Source organism: Mus caroli, unplaced genomic scaffold (genome assembly GCF_978045245.1).
Source record: "Mus caroli unplaced genomic scaffold, Mus_caroli_1 scaffold_8, whole genome shotgun sequence".
Taxonomy (NCBI): Eukaryota; Metazoa; Chordata; class Mammalia; order Rodentia; family Muridae; genus Mus; species Mus caroli.
This window is the reverse complement of record NW_028227263.1, coordinates 58911394-58929001: the sequence shown is the minus strand read 5'-3', so window position 1 is coordinate 58929001 and position 17608 is coordinate 58911394. Positions and strand designations below refer to the sequence as shown.

Here is a 17608-nt window from a genome sequence, read left to right as displayed (position 1 = left end):
CCTTCTCTGTCTTCCAGCAATAATACCCCTTCTCCCAATAACTGTCAGGAGTTTCGTACTATATTCAGAGAGAAGCTGATTATCTACCTGCTCCCCAGCTTCTCTCTGAGTGACATGCCACCCACGCCTCCCAGCACAGCTCCTGCTTCTCCATCTCTGGGTGGGAATGAGGTAGTGAGGAAGTCCAAGACTGCCCTGGCCTGAACCCTGAGACCAAGAGGCTTTAGGAGCAGTGTTCACTCACTGATCCAAGGCTAGCCAGCCGCCCCCAATTGCACTCTGCAAGAGTAGGAGCCAACCCAGCGTTGCGCTTCCAGCTGCGTCTGCCCGGGCGCAGCACGTGCTCCAGGCGCTGGCGCGAGAGAGCGAGCGCCACCACCGCGGGCCCGCAGCCGTTCTGCTGGCTGCCACTACAGCTTAGATCGCAGCCACTAGCGCTTCTGCAGCAGCCAAGGCCGCTACGACAGCGCAGGGAGCTTGAAAGGAGCGGCTGTCCAGAGGAGCAAGGCTCAGGGAGCGCACCTGGTAAGCATAGCGCTGTTTTTCTTTCTCTCAGCTGTGGAGTTACCAGGGATGTAGGATGCCGCCGGAGCCCCTCCCCCAGTGCAGGGATGGAGAGTGAGCGAGCAAGGGGCGGGTGCTTGGACTAAAGGGACCCAGAAGGGCAGGTGGTGGGCAGGTGGACGACAGGTGAAGCCAGGGATACTAGAAGGTCCTGCAAGTTTAAGAAAGTCACCCCGCAAGGACATGTGCTCTGTAAATTAGACATGAATTTAGAGTCAGGAGCCTGGGCTAATGTGGTATGGCTAAATGGGAGGTTTTTGAATATCTTTTTGTTTTCATTCACCTAACTGAAGGGTTTCAGTGGGGTTGTTTCCATAGAAAATAGCTAAAATAATCATTGGCAGAAAAAAAAATAAAACCAATAAAGCCTCCCCGCTTCTGTCTCATGCTGGTACATGTGCAATGATAAAGCATGCACTTAGCGAGGGAGGAGAATTTTAGATCTCTGAGGATATTTGATGTTTGGGCTGTAGTAAGCACACTTGCTGATGCTGCACCCCAAAAATGAGACAGGGAAAAAGATTATGGATGTTTTAAATACTGTATTACAATTCTAAAATGACATTTGAATGACTATAACACCAGGACCAAGAGGTTCTCTGGAATCATTAACCCATTTATGAGATGTATCAGCACAGCTGGACCCTTACAGCTAAGATTATATATTTCTAGCAGTGAAAGGAAGATTTTTTTAACCTTAAATTCTCTGACAGAACTTTCATAAAGGATGATAACGAAGAACATGGAGATCAAGAGGAAAGAGAGGGGAGTTGAACAGACTCCATGAGCTATGTGTGGTAGTATAGCAAGGAGAGTTGGGTCTGTCAGATTTGGTACCAATGTTCATTCAGTCACACCCTGAGAAGCCCTTAGGCCATTGTGTAGGAAAATATGTGACCTTGAACAAGACTACCAAGCATTGTATACTTATTCTCTCCATCAGGAAAGTGGAAAGCATACTGCATTTTAGGACACTGAAGTCTCACAAAATAGTGTGTGTTTGTATAAGCTTGAAGAATTGTATAGGGAAAGGGGGAAGGGAGATATCCGGAAATACAGGCAAATAGATTGTAAAGATGTTCTCTCTCCAAGTATTTTAACAGCTGTAATGTTCACACTATTATTGGATAATGCATGCTGGTTCTATGAAAGGTCTATGGGAAAGGTTGAGTCCAGCCAAACATTCAGGCCCATGCAAAGATTACAGAGTTTTGACAGCTGTTTGGAGAATTTCAGATGCACAAAACTTAAAGTTACATTTTGCTTGTTTGCTTGTTGTTTATTTTATTGTCTAGTGAAATAGCATTTTAAAAACATATTTTGGTGATAGGCTGTGAAGTTTTGGGGTTTTTTGTTTGTTTGTTTTTATTTAACTTAAGCTTTGAGAAGTTACCTGGGATTGATTATGATAAAGAAAATCACATTCTAGTTTCAAGGTTTGTCACTGTGTGGCAAACGAGGATTTTAGAATGAGACAGGAATGTTCTGTTATATGAGCAGAAGGGTTAGGGAGGAAAGAGAAAAGGGATATTTCTCTTAGAGCATGCATGTCTATAGCCCAGTGGGCAGCAGGAAGCTGGCACATACCATGTTGATTCCTCTTCTATTTGACTGAAGAAGTCATCTCTAGCCCTTTTCTGTCAATGTATATTCATTTATAGAATTTGGAGATTTGCATTGCAGATGCTGAGATGGTGTGCATTCACAAACTCATCTCCCTGGGTGTCTTCAGCTCCCCCCATCCTGAATGTCTGGCCATTAAACTAGTATACCCATCCTGATCTGCCCAGGAGTCTGTGTTCCTAAAGGAACTCACTGTGCCACTTGGTGGCACCAAAAAGTTGCGCAGAGAAGTCTCTTCTCTATAAATACTAACTACCACCCCTCCCTCCTCCGCTCTCTCCCCTTCTCCCCTTCCCCCTTTCTCCATAGAGGGGAAGATTGCTGTACATACCGCCCTCAGCTCCGCTCTTCTGAGCACTCCGAGCACAAGGGATGAGCTTGGGATCATCTTGGGGTGGGGGAAAAGCCCAAGACGGGAAAAGCTGGCTCAACCCCATTGATTTCTGCTGCCCAACTTTACTCCGGGGGGCTAGCTAGACAGCATCTCAGTGCCTGCTGCGTGGCCAACAGGGGGTAAGCTTGCTATGTCTGTGTGCTCAGGTATCTATCATCAGACCTGTCAAGGATTTAGAAGCTTTAAGCATGCTGATAAGCTCACAGTGTGGTTTGGAGGAGGGGACTTAGATGAATCTAGGGTGGCCAGAGCTGAAGAGGTTCACATCTGCTTCTTTTACAAAATACCATCATTAATTAAACCTGTTGGTGGAAAAGGCGCGAGCAAGAGAGCAGGGGGAGGGATGCAAGGTCTAAGATAGGAATTATGCACGCCTTTGGATCCCTGTGTCTGAGCTCTGAGGAAAGGAGAACATGGTTTAGAATGCAGACTGGCTTACCCAGTCCTTTGGAGAACTCAAAACTGAGAAAGCAAAGGTAGAGAAGGGAAGAAAGGATAATCACTTCTGGGTAATAGATTGGCTTCTCCTCTGCCTGGGGCGGGGTGGGGTGGGGGTACAGCGTTTGGTACTGAAAGCACAGCTTGGGATTTATTGTTTCTATCTCAATGTCCTTTGAACGCCCCCAACCCGCCCCCCCCCCACCCCCCCGCGCAACTTCGTGCGCTTTCTTTTTCCTTGGATATAGCTTTCCCTTCCTTCCAGACACAAAGCTACCCAGGGGCAGCAGATCAGAGGGCAGTAGAGGGATCCCAGGCTACAAGGACTTGGAGACAAGGAACCAGGAAAGTTCTACCAAGCAAACTCTAGTTGATGTTTACAGTAGCCTAATCTATTTTGGGACATTTCAGCAGGAAGTAATGTTTGACCTGGGTGATTACCCACCTAGTTGTAGGATGTATGGCTGTTCGTATTTCTCTTTAGAGTGCATGGTGTAGGAAAAGTGACTTTGAGAAAGTGATAACAGATTCTTGCTTTTATTTAGTCAGAATCCTGGAACTGTTTCACCTGAATTAGCTTGGGTATCCAAGCAAGTGGTAGTGCTATGCATCAATTTATTTCTTCATAAGAAATTGGTATTCACAAGTGGAAAGGGGGACTCACCTTTCTTTCTTCCTTTCAATATCCAACTTTATATTTTATTGTTTAAATTGCTTAAGAAATGGACTAGTGATCTCCTGTGTTTCTAGTTCTGGTAGCAGATTGGTTGCTTATAACATTCTAGTGAGAATGCTTAGCACTAAGAGCACCCCTTCATCCAGCAAAGATTTATTCTGAGTTATCTGACACCTTATTATTAGTTTCAGAGGATATCGGTGTGCTATTTCTTTCTTGTTGTGAGTGCTTTGTGCTCTTCCCTTATGGAGTGGAGGGGATTTCCTCCATTAATTTCTCTGTTAATTCTGTGTGATACATATTGAATTGTCAGTTAGGAATCTTTTTGTCATTTGTGGAACTTTCAATTTTGAAGGATCTTTGGTTTAGAAATAGAAAACTTTGCTTGCCAAACTCACTAGATTAATGACTTGCGTTCTACCAAGTCTGCATCCTTCTCCTGGAAACTTCTTCAGCACCTTGGACAGGTACTCATACTATTCCCTAGGCTTCACTGGACACTTCTGAGCAACAAACCACTACTTAGAAAAAAGACTTTTCCTCATCCTTTACACTTTATGACTAAATGTAAAATTCATGTATTTCAACTGCATCTTCTAGAGCTCCATGATGTTCCATAGCAGTGTTTTCCCTCTGGGTTTTATGCCCAAAAAAGACAGAGGAATTCCAAAGAACAAAAGAGGAAAAAGAAAATGAAAATTTAATGCCTATTTATTATAGGCCACTCTGAGGTTATTTGGATAAGAATGGCATTTGGACAGTCCATGTACTTGCTTAAATCTTAGCCTGTTATCAAATGTAGACACAGACCTTTACCATTGTTTCTTAGTACACATCATAGACATTTAGACCGATATCCAGGGGACACTGAAAAATTCAGTAATAGATATTTATCCACGTAAAGAATATCTATGATTTGAGAATACTTGGGTAAGGAGACACCATTTTATCTCTTTTCTCTGAATTGTTATTTTGTCATGTTTCCTACTAAATTAATTGGCTCCACTAAAATGTTTATATTTGTGAGTAAATAACTTTCATGATTCTTATTTTATTCAAAATGCATTGAGAATTTTTCAAGGAATGTTGCTATATTGACTTTTTGAAGAATGTTGGGACTACTTCTGCATTTAGAAATGGTAAATTAAAGCTGAGGATGGTGATGTATAACTTAAATCTCAGCACTTGAAAGGTTGAGGCAGGAAGCACAAAAGTTCACAGTAATCCTTAGTTATGTGGGAAGTTAAATGAGGCCCTCTAACAAAAAAATGAAAGAAAATCAAATGATAGGAGAAGATGAACACTAATCAGAAAAAAATGAGATTGAATAAACTGTAAATATGTACATAATTGTATTACTTGAGTAAAATATGGATGCATGTTTTATTCAAGGTTTGCTACATTCATGGAATGAAGAGGCATATTTTTTTATACATTTTTGCTACTGGATATATGGACACATATATGGACTTAAACATTTATGTATGTACCATTTTCTTCATACTATTTAAATACATCCAGCTGAATCTAACTTTGTGAAAAAATGGATGATTCTTTTGAAATATGTTAGTATATGTGGTATGCTAATGTGAACTAGATTTGCTTAGGATTTTGAGAACATGACAATGTATTACATAGAATTGTCCTTGATTTGGAATTATTTGTTTGGAAATATTAATTCTGAACCTAAGGCATCTCTTTATGTCCTTTCTTGTTGTGTACTTAGAAGACACACAAGAAGGGAACATCCAAAGAAGTGGTTTTATTTCATACTCAAATGACCTAAGAATATAACATTTTGACTTTGATTTTTCAACTGTTTACAAATCAGAAAATGCCTTCTTGATATTCCCTCATTTCATTTGAAAGAAAGGGTTTAAATACAAAGACATTCCAAAGATTTGTCTTCATTGCTCCAGTATTAATGCAGAGGAGACATAAGTGTATACTTTAATGCTAATAATATTGTTTGAAATACACACACAGAGAAACAAGCACAAATGCATCTATGTTTGGCGATAGGGCTTCCAATAAAAGTTTTGTAGTAGGTCAATGCTTGCGAGGGTAAGTATTATTTATTGAGCACGTTAGGGATTGTATCAAGTACTAGATGTATTACATTGCTAATCATCAAATGAGTCACACGATATACTGGTTTTAATATTTTTTGTTGTAAAAAGTGAAGTTTTTCTTTCATTGTTAGAACATGAAAATGGTAGCAAGAAACAACCCCCAGAACACATACATATGCTGTATGTTATAAAATTGTCAGTATGAATAGAACATACTCTGTTTCTATAGCATCAATCTATAATGTAGATATTTGTGGAGGCTCTTTCATGATTGTTCTCAGTGTATTGTGGTTTGCAGTGTATTTTAGTAGTGAAGATTTGGCACCAGATTGCATGAATGTGTATCTCACCTTTTGTTGAGTATGTGAATTTGTAAACAGAATTAAATCATACCTATGCTTTATATATATTTCATTATATATTATTATATAAACAAATACCCAACTTTTCTTGTTTGTAGTGGATGAGGAAAGTTAGAATGATATTAATACAACCAAGTGAGTATGAGAAATTCATTGCTCCAATTGGAGTAACTTCCCTGACCTGTTGGTGATGAGTATATAAAAGTAATTTATGAAAATTTGTTGTCTGCAGGACATTGGATGTAAAATGCTGCCTGAGTTATTAATTTTCTCAATAGCACATGAATTTCTCTCTCTCTCTCTCTCTCTCTCTCTCTCTCTCTCTCTCTTGCTCTCTCTTTATTTTTTTTATTGTTAACAGCTGTATATGGCGAAGTGGACTATATAACTTGTCTAAAGTCTCACTGTTCATACCACACCAAAGCATGAGTGTAAACCCAGGGATATTTGACTCCTAAATTCTAGCTTTTGGCATGAATATTATCTTGTCACTTGAACATATAGAGTAAGTTGGGTTTTTTTCCTCTTTTTTAATTTCTTTCTTTTATTAAATATTTTCTTCATTTACATTTCAAATGCTATCCCAAAAGTCCCCTATAGCCTCCCTCCACCCTGTTCCCCAACCCACCCACTCCAGCTTCCTGGCCCTGGCATTTCCCTCTACTGGGGCATATAATCTTCGCAAGACCAAGGGCCTGTCCTATTGATGGCCTACTAGGCAATCCTCTCCTACATATGCAATTAGAGACACAAGCTCAGCGGGGGGGGGGGGGGGGCGGTACTGGCTAGTTCATATTGAGTTTTTGTGTTTTTTTTTTTTTTTAAATTCTACTAATTTTGAGTCAGCACCATCTCCTTCTTCCACAAGGGAGTGTCCAAATGTTTTTTTTCTAAAACATTTAAGAATATTCAAAATTAGATATGCAAATTTGTGAGAAAATCAGAAATCAAAATGGTACATAATTACAGTTTCAAATATCTTCTTTTTTTAGACAAACTCTTCAAGAAAGTTGAAGGGAAGAATTAGAAGCAAAAAGTATATTTTAAATAGACATGATTGTGCTGTCATTACAAAATGTCAGCTATTGAAGATTTCTTTAATGGATACTCGTCACAGTAGTTTTGAATGAAGGTTATGTATGTTAAACTTTTTAGCTTAAGTATTTTTAATGAAAAAATATAATAACAATAGCACTAATGTGCATCATATCTATATGATACACATCATGTTATTTTGTTTATTTATTTATTTTGGTCTTGTTTTAGTAGATATTTTCTTTAAATACATTTCAAATGCTATCCTGAAGGTTTCCTATACCCCCCCCCCAGCCCTGCTCCCCTACCCACCCACTCCCACTTCTTGGCCCTGGCATTCCCTTGTACTGGAGCATATAAAGTTTGCAATACCAAGGGGCCTCTCTTCCCAGTGATGGCCGACTAGGCCATCTTCTGCTACATATGCAGCTTGAAACACGAGCTCAGGGGGTACTGGTTAGTTCATATTGTTGTTCCACATATAGAGTTGCAGACCTCTTCAGCTCCTGGGTGCTTTCTCTAGCTTCTCCATTGAGGGTCTTGTGTTCCATCTTATAGATGACTGTGAGCATCCACTTCTGTATTTACCAGGCAATGGCATAAGCTCATACAAGAGAGCTATACCAGGGTCTCTTCAGCAAAATCTTGCTTGCATATGCAATAGTGTCTGGGTTTGGTGGCTGATTATGGGATAGATCCCCGGGTGAGGTAGTCTCTGGATAGTCCATCCTTTTGTCTTAGCTCCAAACTTTGTCTCTGTAACTCCTTTCATGGGTATTTTGTTCCCTATTCTAAGAAGGAATGAAGTATCCACCCATTGGTCTTCCCTCTTTTTATTTCCTTGTGTTTTGTAAATTGTATCATGGGTGTTCTATGTTTCTAGGCTAATATCCACTTATCAATGAGTGCTTATCTAAAGACTTCTTTTGTGATTGGGTTATTTTATAATGATAAAAATAAGTTTAAGACCAATCTGTCTTAATGTAACATTACTCTTTAGGAGTAAGTAAATAATACATTATAATTGACTTTAAAAATTAAATGATATTTTGAAAATTATATATATATATGTAAAGTAATATATTAAATAGAATTTGCTATTCTGATCAAATCAAAATGAATTCTATAACTAGAATGAAGAAGTCTTTAATATAGCAAATATTGCCTATGTTAGTCTCACATTCTTTTATTGTAATTTGTGGATATTCAGAGCCATGTTAAGTGAATGTAAAAGGAAAGCATTCATTATCTCAGTTAAAATTTTGTCTCCACAATGAAGTAACATTCTCAGCAACAAGATCACACAGAAATGTGTAACAAAGTGAGAAAAGGACACACACCCTAACTTAACCTCCTTCATCTCATTTGGAAGTTGCAGAGAAAAGCTGTGTGAAAATGATGAATACAAAGAACAGCCCTTAGCTGATCTTTTCTGTTATGAGTGATGTGGAAAATACTTTGAGGACTTTCACGTATATCAGTGGTTTTCAAACTGGAAATGCTTCTTTCCTGCCAAGGGCATTCAGTGCTGTCTAGGGGTACATTTCGCTTCATAAATAAAAAATTGTGTTACCAGTCGTTTGGCTCAGTAGACGTAGAACTGTGACACTGTTTAATATCCTCCAATAGACAAGACAATATCTTGCTACAACAACATTACCTAGTCCTAAATGACAACCATAATTCCACTGTGTTTTTTAAAAAGTGATCTTTCTAAATAATTCAGGCAAGCAAAATTAACAATATGATTTATTCAATGTAGTTTCTAATGGATAGACTTAAGGCAAACAATTAATGGAAAGCTCAGTCTCTAGAATGATGTGCTGTCATTATTTGAACTCTAAATAACCAAACCATTAGGTTCTTCACAAGGCACTGCCATTTGTTTATAAGAAGTGTGGACAGCACAGACAGTTGACTTGTTTCCTGACTATTGTTTTGGAAATGTTCTAAATTACATAAATGCCTGTAAGTTTCCATAGTGAGAGGTATTAATGTAGTTAGTAATTTTAATACTTTCTAGGGTTTTTGCAAGGCTTATGTAAAATAACATTTATATGTTTTCATACATACAATAAATAAAGCAATTAGTGAGTAAATGTACATCAAGTTATAAAAATGCCAAATATGTGTTCAAATATCTGGTGGCTGAAACTCTAACAGGAATAATAGTTCTTTGCAATCACTAGAGATATGCCATAAATTTAAAGAAAGCATCTGGGGGCTATAAAATGGTTAAAGCTTAAAATCTCTGCTTGATAATTAAATTGAGACAAGTTAGAAGTGTTTTTTTCCCTGCTTTGTTGGAAAACGGCAGTTTCATGTCTTTGTGGACTACTAAGCCACTTGTTTAAATGATTTACAATGATTTAGTGAGCTCCAGTGTACAGCTAGCACTTTTTAGCTAATGCATAATATTGCAGATTTCATCTTTGTGTGGTGCCATTTATGGCTTTGGGAGGATTAAAATATGGCCTATTCTTTGTCTTCAGCTAGGCAAAGAGGATGCTATTCTCTGTTGTTTACAAGGTCACAGATGTAAGCGTCAGATACTGATGACAGAGAGCTTTCCCACATTGCATGGGACTCAATACCATTATCCTACTGAGTGTTTCTTATCTATATATGCAGTTGTTTCTATAAATAAAATTTACCAAAGGCTAACTGTACACGCAATATTGACACCCTGTTTGTGATGAGACTATGGCTTATGCAAAAGAAATCTTGTTAGTGTTGAAGTCCTGAACTATGTGATTTGCTTGTGTGGGGATTAAGTTATATAAGAGACATCTGTGCCAGAAAGATGGTTGGGCACTGAGAAGATTGTTAAAAACAAAAGATAAAGTGAGTTAAGTCTGATCATACTGTCATTTCTTATTTACATCAAAGGCTACCCACCAGTTTCTCTTTATCTACATCCATATAGGAAATGAGGCTGCATAATTACTTAAGGAAAAAGCATACTTGTACATTAAATATGTGTCTACTGCTCTCTATAAGGCACAATGAATCCAAAAATGTAAATGAGATTAAAGCACTTGATTGCTTTTGATATTAGCATGTTGAATTAACATATTATATAAATTGAACTATTTATAACAAATTTAATTGAATTAATGATCTTCATGCTATTAGAATTTAGGCCTATGCTGTTTTAAAAACATTTTTGATCATTATATAGGGTAATACATCCCCATTATCCATATCAAGAACTTACTTTTTTTCTCACCAACTTGCCACTCCTACAGATCAAGAGTTATAACACACACAACCATACACAATCAAACACACACACACCACACACATACACATACATACACATTCACACACCATTTTATTTTTGAGATGGTATGATTTAGTTCATATGAAGTGATGATAGTATGTTGTTTTATTATTTGGTTGATGTTCTTTGTGAATTTCAAGCATACATAAAATTAATTAGGTGCTGAAGTTGAATCTTCAGACTCAGCATCAAAAGTCTAGCATATTGATTCCTATTTTTCATTCTATCACCCTTGCCCTGGTGGTCAGAGACCACCAGATATCAGGGACCCACAATCCAGTCACTCTAATAGAAATAGCTATTTACTCCCAGATTCAATGGGAGACCTCTCTTTCCCCAAAAACATGCACAAAAAGTGAAAAGCAAGACATCCTGTTATTAAACACTGGCTTCCACATATGTCTTTATCAGAATGTCCCTCCCATATCCCAGCCTGGTATAGATCCCTTAATCTCCATGGGTCTCACTTACATAGCACCATATCAGGGCACTCTCTAGTTTTTGAAACTGTTTTTATGTAATCTACTGAAAACATGGGGGAATAGTCAAGATTCTCTAATAATTTCTCCAGTCCAATTCTCATCTTTGAGGTCCTGTTATGCCCAACTGCACAGGATGGGCATAACTATTATGTACATAGTTTTCTAGGAAGTGGAGGAAATGGAACCTTGGCCAGGTAACCAAAAATAACATTATATAGAGACAATTCATTTCAATATTTTTCACATTTAGGATTTATCAAACATTTAAATCTGTGCAAGGATTAAACCAAATTATGCTCAGGGTAGCACATATGTAGCCTTTAATGACTTTTAAATCTGTTGTAACTGGGAAAGTGTGTAAACAGCTACCACTTTAGCTAAGAAATAAATAGCATAAGAAAAGTACTAGAGATGGCTGGGAAGAGAAAATAATGTATGAATAAAGTTTCCCACATGTGCTCAGAGGCCCCAGGAAGCATTCCACAGCTCAATATCTAATGGAAATATTTTAAAATATTGCAATCCGTCATAACATTTGGCCACAGGTAACAGTTTATGCTGTTGTTAGTTAGAGTGGAAGTCTCGGCAACATCAACTGGCCAAGGATAAAGACTCAGGAAAGAATGGTTCTAGGATCCACAGTAGCCTCTACTGGATTCAACTGTGTGATAAAGATTATTGTAACAACCATATCAAAGGGCACATACAGTATGAACAAAGCTATTGGAGCCAAGTAAGACTGAGTAGTGACTTCTAAGGAGGAATGTGCCAGCAGGTGGCTAGAGGTGAATGGCTGGGAGTTAAGGTCACCAAAGAGACTCCAGGAGAATTGGAGAAAGAATTTGGAATCTTTAACCCCCAAACTATTCAAATCACACTAATAAACTTAGATGTTTTGGGGAAGAAACTCTGTATGTGAGTGCATACCCATTTGTGAAATTTAATGAAAACTAAATCATACATGCCTTTTATCTCTGTTCAACACAGTATGACTATACTATATATCACTCTCCATACCATTCAGTTAAATTATATAACTGAAAGTTTTTGAGCCAAATACTGCCTCTTTTCTAGTTTGTCATTGTTTCTGGATATTTTCACCCTCAGAATCCTGTGGAATGCAGCTTGTGTAAATAACTACCTTTTGTTTTTCTGCTTCCTAGGTGATTTCACCCAAATTCTTGGTTTAGAAAAAAAAGACCTCTGTATGCTGAAGCCTCCCATAATTTTTCTACAATTCAGACATCTCTCCAGAAACTCAACCTAGTATATCCAGCTGTTTTGTCCACATATGATCATAAATTCTAGTAAGTATACAAAACATTATCTCTATTCAAACATGCTACTCCTTCCTCCTCAAACACAATGAAGACTTGATTTCACCTGCCCAGGCTGAAAGACCAACTCACTCACCTTCTCCAAAGTTTCCGTACCTTCTCATCTTTACTCACCTGACAGCAAAACCCTTTCATTTTACCCTCAAAATATACAGAGGACCGTTACTGTGACCATCATAGATAGAGATGCTGTATCTACTATCCAACCACTAGCACCCGATTGGGTTCCATAGATTTTTTTCTTGCTTTGCCAGCATCTGCCTTTGTGTTGCTTCTCTCATTTAAATGAGAGCCAGAGTTTAAACCTTCTCTGTTGAAAATCCTTGCAGGAAAACATTCCAGTACAATGTTTTAGCCAAAGTCTCCTCAACTCCAAACAGCCTTAACACCATCCCAGGACCTCACAGACTAGCCTCAGCTTCTCTCTCAGTTTATAGCAGTTTATAGGAACACTGGTTCCTAGTATTGTCCAAAATACCAAACAAAATCCCCACAGAAACTTGATATTAGCTTTAATCCTTATTTAAAATGTGCCTTTTCTGGATGTTATCCTGAGTGGCTCTTTTAATTATTTATGTACATATTTGTTCAATACCTTTTAAGTTTATATATGATTGGTAACATTTTTAACATTATCATGCTTAACCCTTCATATCTTGCCCCATTGTCTAGTGTTCTTTTGTACCTTTTGGGTTTAGTACCTTGTAGCATAGGGACTTTCACTTACGTATCTTTTTATCGTACAACAACTCCTCCCTCTGTTAGATTAGAGTAGTATAAGAGCATGAACTTTCTCTATCCAAAATGAAGCCCTCAAGGTCTAGCAGAAATTTTGGTCCAACCATCCACTCAATAATTATTTATTGGAAAAAGGAGTGATATTGATCTATGTTATGTGTTATGTGTCCATCTATTTGAAATTTAATCACCATTAATTTATAGTATTTTAATAGCATAAACAATATTTTTCTGTGAGGTTTAGAAGCTGAGTTATATTTCTGCTTAATTTCAAAACTATAATATGTTTGTGTATGAAGAGGGGACTATCGATGTATGCAGGGATATGACCAGAGAAGAGTCTAGAAAAGGCTGTCAGGTATCTTGTTCTATTATTTCTAACCTATTTCCTTTGAGATAAGATTTATCAGTGAATTTGAGTTTGGCTGGTGTTCCAGCAATCTTTCTGTATCTGCCCTCTATAGAGTTCTAATGTTTTAGGCATGTGAGAGGCCATGCCCAGATTTTTATGAGCATTGGGAATTAAACTCAAGTCATTACACTTGTAAAGAAATGTCTTTTGTCTACTAAGCCTGACAGGGAAAGTATATGTATGTACTTCCAACTAGTAGACATAATACACATTATATACATCTATGGCTTCTCTTTATTGAAATATCATTGCCTCCTACCCCCAGAGGGCTCACTAAAAAGTTAAAAGATGTGTTTTTATGGTCCCTTGCATTTTCCTGGACTTTAAAATATTGTTAATATATCTTTTATAGCAATGGATAATAAGGCAACAATAAGGTAACTAGGATGATGAGAAAACATATTTTAGGATCATCAGAAATAAACAATTTTATTTACAAATTTAGAATTTATTGACTAGTTTTTAACATCAAAACCCATATATAATATATATTTGTGAGATAGAGGAAATAAAATAATGTCTAAACATTTGGATTGTTTTTAAGATTTATTTATTTTATTTATATGAGTACACTGTAGCTGTCTTCAGACACACCAGAGGAGGTGTCAGATCTCATTGCAGGTGATTGTGAGCCACCTTATGGTTGCTGGGAATTGAACTCGGGATCTCTGGAAGAGCAGTCAGTGCTCTTAGCCATTGAGCCATCATCTCTCCAGCTCCACCATTTGGATTTTTATAAGCAATGTTCATATAATCTGCAATGTATCCAACATATAAAACACAGCTATTGTGTCAAATGTTATCAAGATGTACAATGCACATTATAAATATATTTTCAATGGATCCAGATGCATTTTTTTCTGTTCAACATAGAAGCCTTGAATATGTCTCTGAATATATGATGCTGAGACCACCAATTTTCATTATTATCTGCTCCTCTTCTTTGTCTCTCATGCTGTAGGTTGTTTTCTTTCCTAAGTTGACTGTTTTTTCTTCTGAAATCTGACCTTGTGGAGCTCATTTATTAGCATCATTTTTGACACGTTTATATTTTCTCTTTGGGTGGTTTCATGCATTTGTAAGATTTTATACACTGGTTGCTCTCTATTTATGTCTCACACTAAACTTCTTATCTAATCCATGTCTCATATATGTTCCTGGACACATCAAAAGCATCTCAAATTTGAAATATTTATAAGAAAATTATTATTTTCTTCTGCTGTTCACTTGTTCACTTATCTGGCTGTATCATCTCTTTTCACTATATTAAAATAAGTTAGTTTCTTAGACTTTCAGGAACAGATCAAAGTTCTTCTATCTCTATTCCTATCTCATTCATCAGCACTCATGGGGGGAACTGTATTTCAAGTTATATCTAACTTTATCCACTTCTCTCTCTTTTTACTTTTATCGGTCATGACTGAGATGCTGTCATTCTACTCTAGACTACTATGTGTCTTCTCATCAGATTTCTTCCATCTGTTACCTCGAATGTTCTGCTGCATGTCTATAGTTAAATTTTGTCTATCATTTGCTTACGTCTGCAGGATGACTTTCAGTGGCATGTCACCTTAAACATTAGGAGACCCAACAATATCTGGCTCTTTTTTAGCTTTACAAGCCAATGCTGTACCTCCACCCCTCATATGTCCTAGCCATCTTTCCATGTGAATATCTTTTCATTTTTTCTTTTTTAACATTTTTAAAGTTAATTTGGTGTTCACAGATGCCATTATTTTGAATATTGACTTGTAATGTTTATGAATATCAGGAACATACATACCATTTATAGTCTTAATTATTCAATTCTTAAGAGAAAATCATATACATATATGTGTGTGTATATATATATGTTTATATATCCTTATAATGTTATATATAACATATATATAGAGTTATTGGGTTATAATGACTTCTTCAAAAAAGACAATGACAGCACTTGGGAGACAGAGGCAGGCAGATTTCTGAGTTCGAGGCCAGCCTGGTCTACAAAGTGAGTTCCAGGACAGCCAGAGCTATACAGAGAAACCCTGTCTTGAAAAACAAAAACAAAAACAACAAAAAAATGTGCACCATTGTGCAAAATTTTCACATATTTTCCACCTAGTAGGCAGATTTTGTTTGAAAGAGTCAAATAATTTCATGTATAAAATAGAGATAAGATACTTAAATACATATACCATATCTCATTATATATGACCTTCCTAAAACGACTCTAAAAATTAGGTTGAATGCTCAGCTTCATATTTTTGATAGGCCATTTCTAGCCCCATACTGTAGTATAAAATCAAGCCATATTTTGTTGTTGAATTTACCTACTTATACTCATGATCAATCTTTAATGACCATAAGACTAAACAATTATTCCATGTTTTTGATCTTAGGAGATTCAGCAGGCATTTTGAAAGTGTTCAGACAATTTTACCATGAGAAAATTAACTAACACTTTTGTTCCCTTCACTTTTGTCTAAATTTCTAAATTATAAAATATGATCCACATGATTCACACAAGAAGCTTGTGTATGCAAGCACCTCATTTTTCTGGATCATGTAGCTATTGGTGAAATCTTAATTTTCATGTTTGGTACTAGGCAAAGTGTTCTTTCTCAGTTGCTATGGAAACAGCTGAAGGAAACAGTGTAATAAAAGTACCTATTGTGAGAAATATAATTCAAGGTATATTCGTTGTGTGTCCAAAGTATATAGTTTTTCAAATTCCGATGAAGTCTAAAACCATCATATTTTTTAAAGATGAAAATTAATGGCAGAAATTTCTGAAGAGATATATTACCTGTGTCTAACAGTTAATTCTTGGGTGTTCATCATTTAAATTGTCAAACAATTTAAAACTCTTGGTTGGCCATAATGGTGACATTCAAAGTAAATCCAATGAAAGAAACAACCATTAATCTGCTACATATTTTTTTAACCAACAACACAGAATTTGCTGTTGGAAGCTTGGGATTATTATTTTTTTCATCCTAGGAATTTAAGCTGTAACAAATGATTATGGTGATAGCTACACCAAGTTTCTTCTCAAAAGGGTAGTTCCAGCCTGTAGAGCTATATTACAGTGGAATTTTTATTTCTAAATCAGAGATAGAGGGCTGTTTACTAAAAATGTTATTGTAATATTCCAACATTGTTTTGAAAAGTGTCTGGAGTACCAAGAAGAATGGCAGAGAATAATTTGTCTTCATCTAAGTACAGGGTTTTGTTTGAGTTTCAGTAACAAAAGAGATTCTGTTGGGAATACGTATAGACCTATTCAATTTAAGATATTTGAAAACATGATATTTTATGTTGATGATCATAAGGCCAGTGTGGCACATATCATCAAAATTCATTCACTGGTAAAATTGTTTTTCTGCATTGATAAGCACTTTACTAATAACTATTAGTGTTAGAAGTTGTAAATTATTTCCTGGCAAATTTGTATGCCTGTCACTCCTGCTTGCTTGCAACACTGGTTTGTAATGTTCAAATAGTCTTCTCATTTAATATATTACATATTAAATGTCACAGACCTTATACATCTCAACGAACTTATACAATGTGCTTTACATTGCATCAGGCAACAAATATGTATGATTTTATGTTTTGGTTAATTGGCTGTTATGGAGATCTAATTCAGGGTCTTGAAATGAACTAGCTAAGTACTGTCCCACCGAGCTACAACCCAGCTCTTTAAAGAAGACTGCTATTATAACTGGATAATTAATATATGTTCAGTGATGAAAATTTGAAAGAAGTTGAAGTCTCATTAAAGTTAGAATAAAAATGAAAATTGGACACAATCCCATCACCCATAGGTCACTCACTAATTTTGAAAAGTATTTAGGGTTTTGTGTTTGCAGTGTTTTTTTTTTTTTAATTAGATATTTTCTTTTTTTTCCCTCTTTTTTTAAAAAAAATATTAGGTATCTTCTTCATTTACATTTCCAATGCTATCCCAAAAGTCCCCCATACCTTCCCCCCCACTCCCAAACCCACCCACTCCCACTTCTTGGCCCTGGCGTTCCCCTGTACTGAGGCCATATAAAGTTTTCAAGACCAATGGGCCTCTCTCTCCATTGATGGCCGACTAGGCCATCTTCTGATGCATATGCAGCTAGAGACATGAGCTCTGGGGGTACTGGTTAGTTCATATTGCTGTTCCACCTATAGGGTTGCAGATCCCTTTAGATATTTT

General features: G+C 36.8%; 1 protein-coding gene across 7 annotated transcripts in view; it reads left to right on the top strand.

Annotated features, from left to right (window-relative positions):
• Positions 1 to 307: 307 nt before the first annotated feature.
• Positions 308 to 17608, top strand: part of Grm5 (glutamate metabotropic receptor 5) — a 506948-nt gene continuing 489647 nt past the window's right edge. For 2 of the 7 annotated variants that reach the window (XM_021167179.3, XM_021167178.3), the window contains exons 1-2: positions 308 to 525; positions 12093 to 12236. The gene's annotated coding sequence lies outside the window, so the exon portion shown is untranslated. Of the gene's footprint in view, positions 526 to 2499; positions 2701 to 5087; positions 5178 to 6490; positions 6635 to 12092; positions 12237 to 17608 lie in introns of those variants that run through there. The other 5 variants (XM_029479680.2, XM_029479681.2, XM_029479682.2 and 2 more) reach the window with 5 other exon arrangements.